At 41.1% G+C, this 17,436-nt stretch overlaps 1 pseudogene; it reads right to left on the minus strand.

Annotated features, from left to right (window-relative positions):
* Positions 1-479: 479 nt before the first annotated feature.
* Positions 480-15,571, minus strand: LOC149119268 (N-alpha-acetyltransferase 30 pseudogene; annotated as a pseudogene).
* Between the last annotated feature and the right edge of the window lie 1,865 nt (positions 15,572-17,436).

The following is a 17,436-nucleotide window of genomic DNA, read 5'->3' on the forward strand; positions in this document are numbered from 1 at the left end:
CAGAGTGGACAGTGAGAGAGAGAGACAGAAAGGTCTTCCTTTTCCATTGGTTCACCCCCCAATGGCTGCTGTGGCTGGCGCACTGCACTGATCTGAAGCCAGGAGCCAGGTGCTTCTCCTGGTTTCCCATGCGGGTGCAGGGCGCAAGCACTTGGGCCATCCTCCACTGCACTTCCAGGTCACAGCAGAGAGATGGACTGGAAGAGGAGCAACTGGGACAGAATCCAGTGCCCCAACTGGGACTAGAACCCGGGGTGCCAGCACCACAGGCAGAGGTTTAGCCTATTGAACCATGGCGCCGGCCTATGGTGACTTTTTTAAGAACAAAAACCGTGTTCCACTTACTGGTTCTGTGATAAAATTATCACTATGTAAATAGCATTGTCAGCAGACTTTGCAAATTAACAAACAAATCTTGGCTATCAACTGAACACATCTTCTTCATACCAAAAGACACCTGAAGTTTAAAACAATCTCTTTTATTTCAGAACAAATGCTCCATTTAAATAATATCTGAATAGCCTCTTATCTGGAACAAAACCAAGATTTTCATAAAGTTTCAAAGCAGACTTATTTGATATTTCTGTTTCCAAAGCAACCTCCTCACAGTCTCCTTCAACTATGGCATAAATAGCTTTCTTAAGCAAGTTAGTACCCATGCCATTACTCCTGGGTTTGGAATCCACAGCTAACATGGCTATATAACCTCTGCAGAACATCTTTTTGTGCATATCCAACTTGCAAATGATGACACCTACACACTCCTCCCCTACAATGGCCAAGAAGCACAGCTGTGGCCAGCTGTGGATAAAATCTCTATAAGTATAAATGGAGTAGGGTTCAGACAGATCTTTGGTGCTCAGTCTCATCACATCAGGCATCTGGAGCTCAGATTCCTATTGGAACTACCCTATCCTATCATCAGAACCTCCCCTGGCTCAACCTCCCTGCCTGAGGGGCTTCTTAAACTGCAGCCTGAGGTCAGGGACAAAGATAGCAGCCACACCTCCTCCTGCTCCTCCTCGCCCTTGGCCAGTCCAGTCCATTGTGGGCCACCATGGGATCGCTCGATGCCATTTCTGCTGGGCTGGGGGGTGCAGTTCTTGCATCCCTGGAGCGGGAGCGAGGGAGCCTCTTGCCTGAGGGTACTGAGCTCCTTTTGTCGCAGTCACTTTGGAGCTCCTGCCGGGGTGGCCGTGCACACCCTGGATCTTGCTGTTGAGGGTGGTGGCCGCCCTGAGGGGTTGCAGTTCGGGGCTGATCAATCCATGGAGCTGCGGCTGCTGTGGCAGTGGCTGAGGGCAGCGGAGGCACAGATGCCCCTTGGCAGCCCACTGGGTTCCTGCAACCGCTTTCAGGCTCCTCTTTGGCTTCCTCGTCCTTGCTGCAGCAGGTGAGTGTAGTCGGGAAGGGGCAGCAAGGCTGGGCTGCAGCCAGGGCTGGAGGTGCTGGAGGTGGGAGGAGGCCACTAAGCCCAGGCAGGACCTCTGCCCTCCCCGCACTGGTCCCCACTGCCGCCACCTCCCTCACCACCAAAGCTCTCACTCATTAACCCATTTTCAATTGAAAATGCTGTTAGTCGGGGCAGTGCCTTGACTCACTTGGTTAATCCTCTGCCTGCAGTGCTGGCATCCCATGTGGGTGCAGGTTCTTGTCCTGGCTGCCCTTCTTCCAGTCTAGCTCTCTGCTATGGCCTGGGAAAGCAGTAGAAGATGGCCCAGGTTCTTGGGCCCCTACACTTGCATGGGAGACCAGGAAGAAGCTCCTGGCTCCTGGCTTCAGATTGGCGATGAGAGCTGATCTGATACACTGCCATCTATCAGGGAAGGTGTGTATGTGTGTTACACTGCCATGTATCAGTGAAGGAAGGGTGTGTATGTGTGTGTTACACTGCCATCTATCAGTGAAGGAAGGGTGTGTGTGTATGTTACACTGTTATGTATCAGTGAAGGATGTGTGTGTGTGTGTGTGTGTGTTACACTGTCATCTATCAGTGAAGGAAGAGTGTGTGTGTGTGTTACACTGTCATCTATCAGTGTAGGAAGGGTGTGTGTATATGTTACACTGTTATGTATCAGTGAAGGAAGGTTTGTGTGTGTGTGTGTGTGTATGTGTGTGTGTGTGTGTGTGTGCTTGGGTGAGTGAGAGAGAGATACCAGTGAAGGAACAGAGAGGCCAGGTGGTTCCTGACTCAGCCTATAACCTCCTGGACATGAATATGCATGGGAAACCAACCTCAGCGCCCAGCTGGAATCAGAAGGCAGAGGAAGATGTGCCACTACAAGACAATACTTATGTGTCAGACACCATTAGCAGTTCTGAGAGTTTGGAAGAAGAGGAAACAGAAGCCCAAATCAACAAAGCCATTCCAGGATCAGGATCTAACTCTGGGAGTGGATTTGCCATCAAGCAGTAAAGAACAGGCTGACAAAGACCAAGAACACTGGCAAGGCTGTGAATGCTGTGCCATGCCATGTCTCTGAGAAGTGAACAGCTCCACTCCTCTCTGGGATATAAGCCAAGAAGTCAGAAGTTATCAACTTCCTATTCTACTAGTAATTCCTAACCACTTTATCTAACTTTACTCCTCTTTATGTTTTACCTTATTCAGGCAAATCAAAACCACCTTCCAGCCCAATATAAAAACCTAGGAGTCATATTTAAGTATGACTACTCTGTAACATAAAATCACTCACTAATCTTATGATTGAGGTTTTTTTTTTTTAATATATTGTGAATACAGTGAGGATCTCAGTTTCTCCACTGTTCCTTCCTGGTTCAAGATACCATCAGCTCTCCCTGGAAAAACTTCTTACTATCTCTTAACCATTTACACTTACCCTCTGCTGTCTAGTCTCAACAATCTATGTGATCTTTTAAAAATCTGACATAAAAATCTCCATGCTTAAAACCTACCAATAGCCCTAATTATATTTCTTAATTTTTTTATTTAATTGAAAAAAATAAAGTTTAATTAAAATATAATCTGCATTTACACACTTTTATGTGCATCATGTATACATACACTTCTATTAAATTTTGTGGAGAATGAAATTCAAAGGTATATTTATTTTTAGAGTTACTATTTGAGAACAAATGATACATGGATTGGCAGAAAGTATGATCTTATTAACCTTGTATTTCAAGTGTGAACCTTACATAATGATTAAAGAGATGTGTAAATTAATAAATTTTATTCCCCACATCACTACTCTTTACTTCCTTTGCTCCCAAAAAGCAAATGAAAAGTCCTTCATTAATCAAAAGCAAGAAGACAGGGCTTAATAACAATTTAGCTAGAAAAGAAATGCCGGTGGGTAAGTGTCACAGTGGAGCTGAGAGTTTGTATGAAAGCACTTTTGAGAGCATCTACAACAGCTTCAAAAGTGTGATTTTATTGTTTTACTAACATTATCTAAAACAATGTCTACCAGTGATGGGGAAAGGGAAAAGTTACCCTTGGTTTGACTTACAGAGACCTTTCTTTGAAGACTTCCAAGGAGAAGTCACAAATATTTTATCCTCATGCTCCCCTCAGACAACATGGTGATTGGCCCGGCAAGGAGCCAGCAAGTGCTGGAAGAGGGACTACAGAACAGCCTACGAGGACAGAAAAAGCAAGAGGAGAAAGTGGAGAAGCCGGAGAGGAACCTGGCCCAGCCACAACCATTTCCATAGAGATAAAAAATGTCAGCGCTGACAGGGGTGGGAAAAGGTGGCAACTGGTAGGCGGGATGTGGCCATTACCTCCAGCAGAGCTCCTCAGGGTGCGCCCTCCTGCTTGGCCCAGCTGTGGGCATGGAGGTGAGTGGCCCGGCCCTCTAAAGGAGGATGGCCGGGTTCCAGCTCTGCACTGGATCCTCGGGGCGGTCAGGGTCCCTCCTCCTGCTTGGCCAGGCTGTGGGCAGAGAGGAGAGTGGCCTCTATGCACTGAGAGCGCTGCCACTGCCTCTTAGCAAAAGAAGGCGCCGGGTTCAGCCTTCGCAGCCGCTTCCCTGTCTGTGCTCCAGGCCCACTACACCCTCTTATACATTACCTCCGAATTTGGCGCCAATGCGGCCTTCAAATAGGGTCCATGTCTGCCATGGGCAGCATGCAGGAGTCTGGGCTCTTGCAGTGAGCGGGAGAAGGGATGGCCTGTGTTGGATGCGGAGTACACCTGGGGTCACGGGGAAGGAAGCTGGTTTTGTCCGCGAAAGGTCGATTCATGGCCCCAGTGCCAGGTGCAGTCAGGGCCTCCACACTGGGAGAAGCCTCCATGTTGCTCTTCCCAGACCCTGGGGCTGGGCGGCTGAGCATGCGATTGGCTGAAGCGCATGCATTGGTTCATGTGGGAGTTTAGGGTGAACTACAAACGCTCAAACTAGACAGGGTCAACAAATGCAACAGTCAAATTTTCCTCTGGTTGCACTGTTTTCCATATTTTATATGTGAGGTGCCTAAGGTAACACAATATCTGTATGACAAATCCTTAAACTCTCCTTTGTGGTTGTGTACTCTGAAAAAATTACTTTTAATATTAAATATTTCTTCCCAGTGTAGTGTTAAAATTATATATTAATGGGGATTTTTTTGAGACATTACACTTGTGCTAGCTTTTATAATAATAATGCCTTTGTGAGGCTTAGTTTTCTGATTTTTTTATGTAATAGTAGCTACAGCAATGCAGCACTATTACTTTCATTTTACTGAGGTTCTGCAACTGGCCCAGATGTGAAATCTGTCACATGTTATAGGTGCAATAAATGAAAACATGGCTATGAGCTAACCTTGGACAATCATCCAGAGAACCAGCTGTGTCAGTTTACCACATTTGTAACTGTATTCAGTGGACTTGACTTTAGAGGTTAGTTTAATATTGAAAATATTGTTAGGGATTCATAACCTTGATTGGCTCGCCCACTTTTGTTCCCCTGAAAAGGATGCACACATACAGATTATGTTCAGTATCAGCACCTAAAGGCCTCTGCCAGCTGAGGTCAGCAATGCTGTGGACCATTTGCTGTTGCTCTCCTGTTTTGACTGGAAGTCTTTTTAATGAGAACTTTAAATGGGTCTGTGACACATGATGAGTTTTATGGTAAGAAATACAAGTTGAATGGACATATGTGTACTCCTATTAATAAGCATGTGCATTTCTGTTAGCAGCCTTTAAAATGAAAGAGCTCTTGACTAGGAAGATGCCTCAGAACTGCCAGGCTCCTAGAGGATTCTGAAGCACTAAACTTTGAGTGAGGCCTGGCTTGGGCACTGCCAAGCATTACAGGTAATTCTGATGCACAATGATCCCATTCTGAACATACATGACAAAACATAAGACTTGGTTTAGACACTTTTTAATCTTTGAACTTGCCAGGAAATTAAAGGGATAGGGATAGTGAACTCACTGGAAGTGATGATTTGTCCAGCGATCCTCAGCCTTTTCACCCCCTAACCACATTGGAGCCCTGTGGGATGTGCTTTGTCTCTCTGAGCCCTTAACAGTGCCTTGTGCAGAGTGAGCGTGAATGGACATGAATTCTTCTCCCAAGAACAGTAAATGATGAACTATATATCATTGTCCCTGTGTATACAGATGAACTCAGTTGAAAAATGTTTGGTGACTTCTTTGAATTGGTTTATAACCAGGGATTCCTCATACAATATTCTGTGGTGAGATCTCTTTGTTTTCTCTTCTGTCTCAGTAGTTCCCTGGGAAGATAGTTTTGACAACACTTACCAGGCTGATGTGTGGTCAGTCTGACTGATTTGTCTGTAAACTTGTGAGACAGAAGTGTATTGTAAGATTTTATTTTGTACCTAGCATAGAATAAACATTTACCTTCAGAAAGTTATTTTAAATGTGCATTTAAATAACAAGGTTGAGTCAATGATAATCAAATTTTGATTGAACAGTAGTTCTCAAATTACTGTTTTCAGTCCTAGATTTTTACATGTAAAGGTTCTGTTTTGTGAGCATAAATTTTTTTCTTTTTATAATGTAAGTTAATTACTGATAACTTTTGTAATATTACAGATGGGAGAATTATTACCTTCATATGTATCTGTCTACAACTTTATATCAATTGTTCTGTAACAGTTTATGTTTGATTACTATATATAATAATCTCATCAGACTTATGCAATTTGTGAAATTGCATCTGGCTGTAAAATAACTTTAAACCTCAAGTATAGGTGATGGTAATTCCATGGTATGCTTTCTTAACTTAGGTAGATTTCATCCTGCTTGAAGTTGTAAGGTCAAGACTATTGAATATATGCACATAATGTGGCTTGCATTAGAATATGTTATTTTCAAATAAAAATTCTTATGATGTTAAAAACTTAAAAATATTTTTGTGAGGCTGATGTTGTGGCATAGTGGGTAAAGCTGCTGCTGCCTGTGACACCAACATCTCATATGAGAATGATTCATGCCCCTTCTACTACACTTCCCATCCAGCTTTCAGCTACTGTCCTGAGAAAAGCAGTAGAAAATGTCCCAAGTGTTTGGGTCCAAGACACCTATATGGGAGACCTGGATGAAGCTCCTGGGTCCTGGTTTCATCCTGGTCTAGTGCTGGCCATGGTGGCCATTTAGGGAGTTAACCAGGGAATGGAAAATCTCCCTGTTTGTCTCCCCCTCACTCTCTGTAACTATGACTTTCAAAATAAATCATACACAATCCTCGCCCCCAGAAACTTCTTAATATAATCCCAATTGTCTATTTTTATTTTGATTGCCTTTGCTTCTGGAGTGGTTCCTAAGAAGTCTTTGCTTATGCCAATGTCTTGTAGCATTTCCCCAGATATTGTCCTCCATTAATTTGATGGTATCCAACTTTTGCCCATTCAATATGATGCTGACTGTGGGCTTGTCATCTGATGGTGTTGAGGAATGTTCCTTCTATACCCAATTTGCTTAAGGTACAAAATTAATGGGGGGCTTTGACACCCCACTTTCATCAATGGATAGATCAACTAGACAAAAAAATCAACAAACAGAGCTTACTACACTATGGACCAAATGTATCTGATATCTATACAGAACATTTCATCCTAGAGTTGAATAATATACATTCTTTTCATCAGCACATGTAACTTTCTCTAGATAGACCATATGCTAGGCCATAAAGCAAGTTTCATCAAATTAAAAAAAAAATTGAAATCATACCATGTATGTTATCTAACCACAATGGAGCAAGACAGGAAATTAACAACTTAAGAATCTCTTAAAAATATTCAAATATATGGAAACTGAACAACATGCTCCTGAATGAAGAGTGGGTCATAATATAAATCAAAAGGAGGAATCAAGGGCCAGCGCCGCTGCTCACTAGGCTAATCCTCCACCTTGCGGCACTGGCACACCGGGTTCTAGTCCCGGTAGGGCTGCTGGATTCTGTGCCGGTTGCCCCTCTTCCAGGACAGCTCTCTGCTGTGGCCCGGGAGTGCAGTGGAGGATGGCCCAAGTGCTTGGTCCCTGCACCCCATGGGAGACCAGGATGAGTACCTGGCTCCTGCCGTCGGATCAGTGTGGTGCGCTGGCCACAGCATGCCGCGGCAGCCATTGGAGGGTGAACCAACGGCAAAGGAAGACCTTTCTCTCTGGCTCTCTCACTGTCCACTCTGCCTGTCAAAAAAAAAAAAAGGAGGAATCAAAATATTCATAGAAAAAATGAATATGCAATATAAAACTTAAAGAGATACATCAAAAGCAGTGTTACCAGGGAACTTAGGTACTTTATGAAGTGGGGTCCTGTGGATGGATACACTTGGAAGGTTGTTTCCATGTGACCTTTTCAGTCTTCATGAGAAGCTTGTTGTAAAAGTCTGATCTGTTCCAATTCTTTTTCCTCCTCACCCTGTGATCTTTCTTCCATATAGGCTTAGCTATTAGCATCAGACTCTTACCAGAAGGGTCTGTGTTATGTCATTTGGACATTGGGTATCCAAAATTCAGTTAAACCTTTTCTTTTCATAAGGTAGCTGCTTTATGTATTTCATTGTAATGAAAGTGCAGTGGGCCGGCACCGCAGCTCAATAGGCTAATCCTCCACTTGTGGCGCCAGCACACTGGGTTTTAGTCCCAGTTGGGCACCAGATTCTGTCCCGGTTGCCCCTCTTCCAGGCCAGCTCTCTGCTCTGGCCAGGGAGTGTAGTGGAGGATGGCCCAAGTGCTTGGGCCCTGAACCCACATGGGAGACCAGGAGAAGCACCTGGCTCCTGCTTTTGGATCAGCGCGGTGCACCAGCAGCACCGCGGTGGCCATTGGAGGGTGAACCAATGGCAAAGGAAGACCTCTCTGTCTCTCTCTCTCACTGTCCACTCTGCCTGCCAAAAAAATTTTTTTAAAAAAGAAAGTGCAGTGCATTTATACTTTTGAAAAATTGAGACATTCATTTATTTCTTTAGTATTTCCTTTTCATTTTTTTTAGATTTTTATTTTATTGGACAGAATCATAAACAGTGAGAGAGAGACAGAGAGAAAGGTCTTCCTTCCATTGGTTCACTCCCCAAATGGCTGTAATGGACAGAGCTGCACTGATCCAAAGCCAGGAACCAGATGCTTCCTCCTGGTCTCCCATGCAGGTACAGGGGCCCAAGCACCTGGGCCATCCTCCACTGCTTTCCCAGGCCACAGAAGAGAGCTGAACTGGAAGAGGAGCAACTAGGACTAGAACTAGCACCCATATGGGATGCTAGTGCCACAGACAGAGGAATAGATAGTCTAGTGCACCACTCCAATGTTTTATTCTCAAAAAAGTGTGATATAGCAAGTAGCTCTGAGATTCCAGCTTCCCAAATTTGCACCAAGACTGTCAGTGCAAATTTGCTATTTCATGGATGTATTAATTGATCCTTACAAATTAAACATAATATTTTCTTTCAAATAATTTCCTGCTTAATCCACAAAACGTATGTATACATTTTCTAACATTTTTCTTGCCTAATTTTCTTTTTTTAAACTTTTATTTAATGAATATAAATTTCCAAAGTACAGCTTATGGCTTACAATGGCTTTCCCCCCCTTACCTTACCTCCCACCCACAACCCTCCCCTTTCCCACTCCCTCTCCCCTTCCATTCACATCAAGATTCATTTTCAATTCTCTTTATATACAGAAGATCAGTTTAGTATATATTAAGAAAAAATTTCAACAGTTTGCACCCACATAGAAACACAAAGTGAAAAATACTATTTGACTACTAGTTATAACATTAAATCACAATGTACAGCACATTAAGTTTGGAGATCCTACATGAGGAGTAAGTACACAGTGACTCCTGTTGTTGACTTAACAAATTGACACTCTTGTTTATGGCATCAGTAATCTCCCTAGGCTCTAGTCATGAGTTGCCAAGGCTATGGAGGCCTTTTGAGTTCACCAACTGTGATCATATTTAGACAAGGTCATAGTCAAAGTGGCAGTTCTCTCCTCCCTTCAGAGAAAGGTACTGCCTTCTTTGATGACCCATTCTTTCCACTGGGATCTCACTCGCAGAGATCTTTCATTTAGGTCATTTTTTTGCCAGAGCGTCTTGGCTTTCCATGCCTAAAATACTCTCATGGGCTCTTCAGCCAGATCCAAATGCCTTAAGGGCTGATTCTGAGGCCAGAGTGCTGTTTAGGACATCTACCATTCTATGAGTCTGCTGTGTATCCTGCTTCCCATGTTGGATTGTTCTCTCCCTTTTTTATTCTATCGGTTAGTATTTTCAGACACTAGTCTTTTTTATGTGATCCCTTTGACTCTTAGTCCTATCATTACAATCAATTGTGAACCGAAATTGATCACTTGGACTAGTGAGATGGCATTGGTACATGCCACCTTGATGGGATTGAATTGGAGTCCCCTAGTATGTTTCTAAGTCTACCATTTGGGGCAAGTCAGCTTGAGCATGTCCCAAATTGTACATCTCTTCCCTCTCTTATTCCCACTCTTATATTTAACATGGATCACTTTTCAGTTAAATTTCAACACTTAAGAATAACTGTGTATTAATTACAGAATTCAACCAATATTATTACGTAGAACAAACAAAAAATTCTTAATGTGAATATACAGGATGACAATCATTCAAAGTTATCTTTGTCACTGATTTTGTAGATGAGATATCAAACACATATATCCTTTGGTGGCTTAAAGTGTTTCTGAAGTGAAGGTCCACACAATGTAACAGGAAAGGAATTTGAAAAGGTGTGAGTAAAGAGAAACTAAGGGGTATCCTTATTCATTATCAAGTCAAAAATAAAATCTACTTTTTAAAGTTGTTCAAAACATTTCTATGTCATACAGACATACAGAGTTAGAAATTAGGCCTTGACCATATCATTTGCATATTTCATGTCAGTGGTACCACTTCTCTGGGCCTTAATTTCATCATGTAAAAATAAATTATACCTAAAGTTTCTATCTTTATAATTTAATTGTTTATTACTTGCTTGTTGTCCTCTGCTAAGCAAGATGTTGCCACTCTACCTTGGATAAAAAAAAAGTTATCTTTAAAACTAATATTTGTTACTATGCACAATATTGTGAAAGGTTATTAAATAATATTTAAGGATGAATAGAGCCAAGTAAAGAGTACTCTGAGAAGTAGAAAACTAAATTGGAAATAGAAAAGTGGAAAGAAGATGTTGAAATCATCTCCTGGTAGAGAAATTTTTGAAAATGTATTAATTATATGGCAAATATTTTTGTTCACAATAGTGAGTCTGCATATTTGATACATGTGGAACAACTCAACACAGAAAACCTTCAAATTCTGCCCTCAAGTATTCCATATAATTTACCACCTTGGTGTATCTTAAGGAAACAGTGAAAGATAATTCTACCAGGTCCATTGAATGTTATGGAATAAATCAAAAGCAGCCATCCTGTGTGTTCATGGAGAATTCATGGATAATTTACCCCATATGACTTTGACCAGGTAACCATATCAAAATTTACCCTTATATAAAATGAAGTAATAGTAGTCCCTGATACTCTGAAAATTCCAGGAGACAAGACACAATAAAAGAGAGCCAATACTAGTGTTCTATATTTTGTATATAATTTACAATATGTGCATTGCAAGCATTGATGAATCCACTAACCAAATTACAAATTTAACTGTTACTATACTTTGGAAACCTTTTCCTACCTCTCTGTTACAATTCTTCCCCAGTGGAAGTCACTCTCTTTGATTTTATGATAATCATTCTTTAAGTGGGTTGTTCTCTCCTGCACAGGGAGGCAGCCTGTCAGGTTTCCTCCACCCAACTATAAACATTCTTTAAGTGATATTGTTTAATATTTTTTGATTTTGCATTTTGTTTATGAAAAAAATCACATGGTGCCAAATCCAACTTGCTTCCATAATATACTTTTTAGGATTCATCAGAGTAGACATACGTCTTGTTGATCCACTTTCACTGTGCAGTCTTTACTACGTGAATATGTGCTGATTAGTTTGTTCACTCTAACAATGGTGACATTTTGGGCTGTTTCCATGGTTTTTTGATATCATAAAAACACTGTTATGCATATCCTTATCCATGACTTCTCTGTACCTAACCCAGATTATTGCTAGATTTCTAACTAGAAGTGGAATTATTCTGATTCATGTAAAGCATCTGTTCACTAACTGATCTCCACCTCTTTGATTTTGACCTCACTTATCCCATTGACTTTAATATCAACTCTGGATATCCCAGAGAACCATCACTAGACTGATCAGTCCTTATTACCATTTCTCATATCAAACACACACACACACACACACACACACACACACACACACACACATTGAAATAAAAGGCACAATAATATTAGAGAACATATTTTAAAGTTGATTGTGTGAGGGTGAGGAAATCTCACTGCAATGCCTAGTGCTTCAAAGTAACACACCTCGGTGAAAAATGGTGTCTTCTAACTCTACTTTTGTAGGACCCTAGTGTCCTCTTTACCTGACACATTTCATTTTAAGTTACTGAAGCAAAAATGTTCTCTACACTTTAGGAATTCTTTTTGTCATCTATATCTAGATTGTGGGCCTAAAGTAAAAGACAATAATTTTTCAAATGGCAAAATTTTGGATAAGCTCTTTTCTTTGAGCCTAACAGCATCCATATGCATAGTTCTTGATGATACACACCCTTTTTAGCTCATAAAACCCAACAAACTCTCAGTACCTAAGCCAGCATCAACATTTCCTTTACTAATTTATTGTAAATATTACATGGGTTGTGCCTGAATTCCTGGTTTTTTTGAAAAAATATATTGATAAATGCTCTTGGACTTTTAAATAATTACAGAAATGCACTGGGAAAATTACAGCAATTTTACTCTATACAAAGGTAAACAAATCATGTCAAACACTGCTTTCAGCTTTAATTTCTGCACAAAAATATAAAATAGAAGTGTTTCTATGGCTACATTGGATATTCTATTATAAAGGTATTTATTTTTGGAAGGATAGGATGTTAGAAACGGAGAAACAGAAAGATACAGAGGGAGAGGTAGAGAGAGAAAGAGAGGGAAGAACAGAGAGAGGAGAGAGGAGAGAGGAGAGAGGGGAGAGGGGAGAGGGGAGAGAGGAGAGAGAGAGAGAGAGAGAGAGAGAGAGAGAGAGAGAGAGAGAGAGAGAAGCTTTTCAGTTTCATTCTCCAAATTCCCTGAAGAGCTGCAGCTGGAGCTGGGCCAGGCCAAAGCCAAGAAGAAGCAACTTCATCCAGGTCTCCTATGTAGATGGCAGCAACCCATGTACTTGGGCCAGTATCTGCTTCTCACAATAAATTATCAGGAACCTGGATTGATGTGTGCATTCTAAGTGTCAGCTTAACCTACTGTGCTATAACACTTACCTTAAGATAACAACTATTTTGCAGATAACAATACATAATAAGGACCAAAATGAGCCAGGTATTACTAGCTGAAATTGTGCATGCACAATTAACAGCCAAGTGTTATTATGCCCTCTCACAGTTATTTATTTAAATTATATTATCTTTCCTTATTTTCTCTAGTTTTCGGACTACTATCTCTTAAGCTAAAGGAAATTTGTTTTAGGAAACATCTTGAAAACTACTTTCTCTAGACATGTGTTTATTGCAAAAAAGAAAATTACAAAAGTGAATTCATGAGCAAGTAAACATAACTGCTATTTTTATTTAGATTAATTTTAATTAAGTGTCTTTTAATACAACTGATAGAAGGAACAGCAAACATCATTTTAGAAACTTTAAAATAGTATTATAGTCTACAAGCTATCTATATTACTTGATAAATCTTTCTCATAGTTATATTCCTGAAGTAATACTAGGATTCTGTTGAAGCTAAAGGGGTACACACACTGGGAAGTCTTTTCCTTAATATCAGAGAGACTTCATGCCTCATTTGTGGGAGACTAAAGTACCATAAGGGACAACCTGGGTAGGAGATGAGGGGCTTGACTGATGACAATTGTGCTTACTAAACAAAATAAAAAGGATATATTGTTTCTCTTCAGTTAAGAATAAACCTACATATATGGAAAATTGATCCAATGGGCTTATCGAAATCATTGGTATTTTTCCTATGTAATAAAGCTCCCTAAATTACTTGATCTGTGGCTAATATGGTAATCTGAGAGTGTAAAAGTGACATGATCTTGATAATGTGACTTACATTCCCTATATTCTTAGCTCATGGCTACACATTAGCTGCTGTATGACCAACACACTGTGTTTCAGGAAGGAATAAGGAAAATGATTTTGCAGCATAAACTTCCTCCATTATAATGAACATTCCAAGGAAATTATCTCAATGACTTCCATTTTCACCTTAGTTTTTCAAGAGAATACATCACAACAGAGATTTTTGTTCAAATACTTTGAACTACAGTAATAGTTAAACAGGATGTGCTAACAGATACCTTGCAAGCCATGTTGACACACAGAAACAAATATAACAAAATTATCATAATTAAATCCGTGTGCTGTATTTAAAAATAAAAAATACAAAAATGAGTTAAAAATAAAAATCAAATATTAACATACTTGAAGGTATTACAATGGAAATTAACATAAAGTCATAGGGCTAATATCTGATTATAAATGGAAAATAAATGTGTTTGAAAACATACAAACTGAGACAAAGCAAAAAATCAAAATAGATAATGAAAATAAAAATCATTATACTATAGTGTGCATAGTTTTAAGCAAAAATAATTTTCCCATATACAGAGGTGGTGAATTTGGGAGGTTGACAAAGGAATGTGGTGTGATGGGGTTAAGATGCATTAACTTTAATATTCTAATGATTGAAACATTTTTATTTATTTTTAAGCTCTTAATATAGTGAAAAATATCTTCCTTGCTGTTCAATCATGTAAGTATTAACCCTTAAAGGCAGTGCATGATATCACTTCAGTCTCCACTTTCAGAGATATTCCACCCATTTAACCTATACTTTATTGCCTTTTTTCAGAACCAACAATAGAAGAATAAAGTTACTGGTCTGAATTTTGTTATGGTGTCCAACTGATAAATCTTGAATATAATACTATAAAAGTGCTTTTGTAACTTTGTAAAATCACATGCTGTTACATTTTATATACCATTCTTATTGTTTGAAACATACATTTCCTCTTTTGCTGATTTTATCTTTCTATTTTTACTTACTACAAGGTAGAGGTCCCTGCCTGGCCCCTTCCCAGATTGGCAGGAAGAAAAATGGCATCATGGCAGTAGGGAGTGTAGTAACTGTGGGTATGGAAGGAAACACAGGTCTAACATTAGCTGTGAGGAAACAGCATGGAACACATTCCATGACAAGTGTGCATGTTTCTGTGTCTACCCCATGTGGTCCACGGTGTCCTTCCCTGCTGACCACCTGTTCCAGATCTTGTTGTGGGATGGAAGAGGGAGATGCAGGGATTCTGAGACAGAGGGGCAGCAAGAGGCAGGGGCTGATGGAGGCCTTCAGACAGCTGGGGTGGGCCATACACTCAAATGTGAGGAAACTAGGAGAGAGTTCCCTTAGGGCTTTGCCCCAATGTTCCCTGAATATTCAACAAGACTGCTCCTCACCACTGAGCCTCTGAGTCTGAGGAGGGAGAGGGTTGCTGGCTGGGTCTCTCAGAGAGTCTGGCATTTGACAGTGTTTCATGTCAAAAATAAATAATTTACTAAAAAGCAGCTTGCCACACCCATGGTGAGCAAAGCCTCATGGTGGAAAGGGGATGTCCAGCCAGCTGGGATGGTTAATACCTGTTCTCTCTCCTCCCAGCCCACCAGGTGCAGCTGTCAGACCCAACAGGCCTGTGACAACAGCTGTCAGATGAGCTTCACGTAGCAGAGAGCAGGGTGGAATGTTGATGATGAGGGAATCTCCTGATGTGATTTTATGTAAAGGATGACAGTGGCATGTGCTGAGTTCCAGAACATGGGCAGCAACAGCAATATGGTATAAATAGTTCCAAGTCCCCAAAGCAGAGACATGGCTGGATGTCTGGGTTCCTCCAGTTAAACGTGGACAGCTGCTGTGCAGCAGGCAGGTCAGGGCCTTCATCTGGTTTACAGCGCTGTCAGTCTGTTGAAGGCAGAGGCACTTAGCTCCATAGTGCATTGTGTCAGGATGGACAGGAGTGGGCTCTGTAGATGGCAGGGCTGCTCATAGTAAATTGGATAGTGATTGCCTAGTGGGTACTGGATCCACCACCACCACTGTTTGAGGAGACTAGGACAATCACTGTGCTCCTTATTCAGCCTGTTTAAGAGGCAGTGTCACTGACAATCCCTGCATTGGCAAAAAGAATCAGGTCCTTGTGGCCTATGAATGGAGCTGCCACCAGTGGCACCAGTCAGGTAGTGGGTAGAGCACATCCCAGCCATGGCCATCACATTACTGAGGTTGCAGGAGCTGTCCAAGTTCCATATGGTCTCACATGTGATTCATAATGGGAACCAGGTAGTGTTAAGGCCTCTATGCCTGTGTATCAAAAAAATGGGTTTTTCAAATCCAGGAAGTTCAGTGATTTAGAGCCCATCTTGTCCTGACCATAATATTGATGTCTGTATTTGGGGTCCTGTTGGCAATAAACAGATATGTTGCTGAAAGCATATCTCCAGCCTTGGCAAATTGTGATCACTGTTGCAGGTACCAGAAATGGTAGCAATGTGTTAAGGGATCTGTCACAGCCATGCAGAGCCACATGGTCATAATGGAGCCAATAAAAGCAACATCAAACAAGAAGGTCAGATCTCTGAATGAAGCATGTGGAGTTGTAAGAGTTCTCCCTGTGAGAATCTCTCTTTGGCTTCTTTTTTTTTAAGATTACTTTACTTATTTGAAAGGCAGAGTTGAGGGGGAGAGAGAGAGAGAGAGAGAGAGAGAGAGAGAGAGAGAGAGAGAGAGAATCTTCAACCCATTGCTTCACTCCCCAAATGAACTCAATGCCTGTAGCTGGGCCTATCTGAAGCCGGGAGCCAGGAGCTTTTTCCATGTCTCTCATGTAGGTGCAGGAGTCCAAGAATCTAGACCAATGTCTTCTGTTTTCCTAGGCCATTTGCAGGGAGCTGGATCAGAAGTGGAGCAACCAGGACTCCAGCCAGCACCCATATGGGATGCAGGCACTGCAGGTGGTGGCTTTACCCACTATGCAAAGGCACTGGCCCATCTCTTTGGATTTTGAGAGATGCCTCTGCCAGCATCTAACTTCCTGCCACAGCCCCTGAAACACACACCAGCCACTGACTGACATCCCAGTGCACATGCCACCACCCCAACTGCCATCTTAAATCCCAGCATAGGCCTCGTGGCCACATGAGTAATGCAGCAGCTTGGATGTTCTGTATTTATTGAACGGTGCCCTAATAAAATTAGGACATTGCACATAATCACTTTGATATGGATCTCAGAAACTGCAGTACACTTGGGTTAGACAGATACAAACTACATTTCTTGGGGAGACAGTTGTGTCAGAGAGGGCCTTCATGGTGGACCTCAATAATTTATATTCTCCTCCACAATATCTAAGAGTTTCTGATTCCTGTATCATTTCTAATCTGTCATGCTGTGGTATTTGGTATCCCAGTTTACTTTTTTCTCCTTTTTCATCCTTCTATTGTTTCCATCATCCAAATATTCTATAGTAAGAAGGTACTGCTTTTATTTTCATGAAACATATATCAATATGTTTATAATGTGAATATAAATTCTGTTTGTTTTATTAATATAATGGGAGCAGATCTTACACATTCCATAGGTACAGTTCCATGAAGACAACCACACTTCCCCTTACTCCTCTGCTCCCCCAACCCTCTCTCATCCTCCCCCAAACTCCTCCCACCCTGCTCCCTTCATCAATTCTTGCAGACATAATTTTAATCCAGTGTATATTCAAAGACATAATTTGCCACTAATTAATTATAACATTCAACAAGTAAATTATTAATTATAATATCCAACAAGAAATATAAACACTAGCTAAA

This window comes from Oryctolagus cuniculus, chromosome Y (genome assembly GCF_051225735.1).
Source record: "Oryctolagus cuniculus isolate XC-2025 breed Fujian yellow rabbit chromosome Y, ASM5122573v1, whole genome shotgun sequence".
NCBI lineage: Eukaryota > Metazoa > Chordata > Mammalia > Lagomorpha > Leporidae > Oryctolagus > Oryctolagus cuniculus.